Here is a 3241-nt window from a genome sequence, read left to right as displayed (position 1 = left end):
CTAACTCTGTGGCACTAATATCCACCTCATCTGTTTCTGGAGCTTTCTTCTTTTTCTTTTTCTTCTTTGGAAGTTTTTCAACAGCTCCCTCTGTGACAGTTTCTGCTCCTTCAGAAATTTTAAAGCCCTTGGGTTGTAAGCTAGTGATATTTAGTTTTCCATGAATGCAAAATACTCCAGCAGCATCTGAGTCTAAACGAAATACTTCAAACTCCAGTTCATCACCCACGTTTATCTCCACGGTGTGCCACTGCTCAGCAGACATCTGCTCAGGCTTAGGAATGGAGGCGTTAAAGCATCCATGTACAAGACAGCCAATGTGGCTGGAAGATACTTTATTCACTATACCCATAAACTTTTGCCCTGGTTCAGGGCAGAAAACAACAAAATCTGCTTCAGTGTTAAGATGAATGTGTCCTTGATCATCATAAATGTCTCCCAGTTCACCCACAACTCTGATATTGTCATATGCGATAGGGACACCTAAAAGGCTCTCGGAGTAGCGAAGGAGCTCGGCGTCCAGCTGCTCCCGGATGCCGGTGCGTTTCCTGTTGAGGTAGCGGGGCGACAGGGCGATGTGCCTGCGGTGCGGCCCCGCCACAAGGCACGCACGAGTAGCGGCTGCTCACCAGCGCACAGGCAGCAGCGTAGCTCGGCAGCTCGAGGCAAGGCAGGACGCCGGCCGGCCCTACCGCTAGACCTTCAGAGGCCACCTTCGGCGGGGGGCCCTCGGAGGAACCCGCAGCCATGAGGCGGAGGCGGACGGCTTTCAATAATTTGTAATTTTTAAAGTTTCACTTTCATTAAGCTATTGTCAGATATTTATTATTACCTTCCTTCCACTCATTTTAGGAGTGTTTTTGTTTTTCTAGGACCTTGAGATGAATCATTAGGTAATTTATTTGAGATTGCTCTGTTTTTCTAATGTAGCTACTCATAGCTAAAAATTTCTGTCTTGACATTCTTTTCATTGTGTTCCACAGATTCTGATACATAGTGTTCCATTATTGTTTTATTTTAGGAATTAAAAAGATTCTTCCTTGATTCCTTCAGTGACTCACTGATTGTTTTGCTTTTTTTGAGATAGGGTCTCACTACGTAGCCCAGGCTGGCCTTGAACTTGGTGGCAACCTTCCTGTCTCAGCCTCCTGAGTGCTGGGATTACAAGCATGAGCTGCCGTGTCTGACTGTTTACTTTGCTTCTGATTTCTAGTCTCATTCTATTGCGATCTGACAAGATGCAGGAAATTCCTTCAGCTGTTTTGTATTTATGGAGACTTGCTTTATTCTATAAAATGTGGTCTATTTTGGAGAGAGTCCCATGGGCTACTTGAAGATTGCGTCTTCACTTGTCCTTAGGTGAAACATTCTGTATGCAACTGTGAAATCCATTTGCTCTGGAGTGCAGTTTAATTCTGATGCTTCCTTGTTGATTTGTTTTTGGGGGGCTGGTTGATAAGTCTGTTTTTGCAGTAGATTGCTGAAGTCCTCCACTATGACTGTGTTTGGGGCTATCTCTCTTTTTATGTCAAGCAGTGTTTTATGAAAGTAGGTGCACTGGCATTCATTATGTGCACCTCTAAAATTGTTACCTCTTCTTGGTGAATTGATCCTTTTACCAACCTGAGGTTACTTTTGGCTCTACTGTTCAATTCTGGTCTGAAGTTTACCTTGTTGAATGTAAGTATAGGTATCCCTGCTTGCTTCTGGTCTCCGGGATCATCATTTCCTATCCTTTTATTCTCAGCCTGTGTATGCCCTTGCAGATGAGATGTGTTTCTTACAGGCAGTGTATTGACAGATTTTGATTGTGATATTTATTTATTTATTTGGTACAGGGTCTCCCTACATAGCTCAGACTAGTGATCCTCCTGTCTCAGCCTCCCCAGTGCTGAGATTACAGGTGTGCACCACCCCACTGCCACCAAAACGTAGCTCAGACTAGCATGATGCCCCCTGTGTTCTGGGGCAAGTGGTACCAGGGATCAAGGTGGCGTTTGGTGGGTGTGGCGGCAGCAGCTGACTCCTGAGAGGCCCATCTCTACACTTCAGCACTTGCCTCTCCTCCCAAGTGGTCCTGGGAGCTGCTCGTGAAGGTCCTTTTCTCTAAATGAGGCCACCAGCAGGGGTCAACCTTGGAGAAGTGTGTTGCTGAGGATAGAGGAAGGAGGAGGACTAAGGCTGAGCTCACAGATCTGTGAGGATCTGAGGTTGTGTCTGGCCCAGTACAGGCAACAGATGGAGGCCTGGAGAGGGGCGGGAGCTCCGTGCCTGCCCTTCAGCCTCCCACGCTCATGGCGGGGTGAGATAGGCAGGACCATTGATGGGGACACTAGGATTGTCCAGCAGTAAGGACCCGGCTGATATTGTTCAGATATCATTTCTTCCAGGATGCCCTCTCTGCCTGAAACAGCATCCTGCTAGGTTACAGGGAGGAGCCACTGCCATGTGTACTACCATTACGCATTTCTACACTCATGGCAGTGCAGTCCACCCATCCATCCATCCATCCATCCATCCATCCATCCATCCATCCCTATTTACTGAGTATCTATTGCATGTCAAGCACTGCTTGAAATAGCATGGACATAACAGTTAGCAAAACAGATGCGAGTCCTGATCCTCATGGAAGGCACATTTCTAGTGTGTGTGGAGAGACTGACACATGTAAACAAGCTGAAAAAAATAGGTTAGGAGGTTGAAAAACATTATGTCAGGAAGTTACACGAAAGAGGAGTAAAGTAGGAAAGGGATGTTGGGAGTATGGGTGGTGTTGGCAACAGGGAGGTCAGTTCTAAACAGGATGGCCAGAGAAGTCAGCTGGTTGCTGAGAAGGGGACATGTGGCACATGAGCAGAGAGGTGAAGGAGGCTGGGTCCTTGCTGCCAGGGAAGTGAGCGACAGTCACACAGAGAGAAGGGGAACTGGGCAGAGAGCTGGCAAGGGCAGTGTCTCTACTCAGGGTACCTGAATTTGAGGACTAGTAAAGAGGCCAGTCTGGGCTGGAGGGAAGAGAGGGAAGTGGACAGCGGCAGGGGGGAGGTCTGGGGGGAGGATGGGAGCGGATCGCACCTGTGTGTTCCCCGTCCAACACCTTGCAACCACACGCTGCTGGATGAACTCATACAGTAAGGCTCTGACTGCAGCCAGGCCAGCCAGAGAGAGAGAGAGAGAGAGAGAGAGAGAGAGAGAGAGAGAGAGAGAGAGAATCATATTCTTAGCTCTCGTTTCTTTTTCTTTC

The 3241-nt window shown here is 47.8% G+C and overlaps 1 pseudogene across 1 annotated transcript in view; it reads right to left on the bottom strand.

Annotated features, from left to right (window-relative positions):
- LOC101591624 overlaps positions 1-749 on the bottom strand; it is an 8548-nt pseudogene extending 7799 nt beyond the window's left edge. Inside the window, exon 1 of the transcript XR_001117054.1 lies at positions 6-749. The product of XR_001117054.1 is annotated as a DNA-directed RNA polymerase I subunit RPA43 pseudogene (transcript). The remainder of the gene's footprint in view (positions 1-5) is intronic.
- Positions 750-3241: the final 2492 nt, after the last annotated feature.

Source organism: Octodon degus, unplaced genomic scaffold (genome assembly GCF_000260255.1).
Source record: "Octodon degus isolate 3935 unplaced genomic scaffold, OctDeg1.0 scaffold00029, whole genome shotgun sequence".
In the NCBI taxonomy this organism is placed as follows: Eukaryota; Metazoa; Chordata; class Mammalia; order Rodentia; family Octodontidae; genus Octodon; species Octodon degus.
Note: the sequence above shows the minus strand (reverse complement) of the source record. Positions and strands in the feature narration are given on the sequence as shown.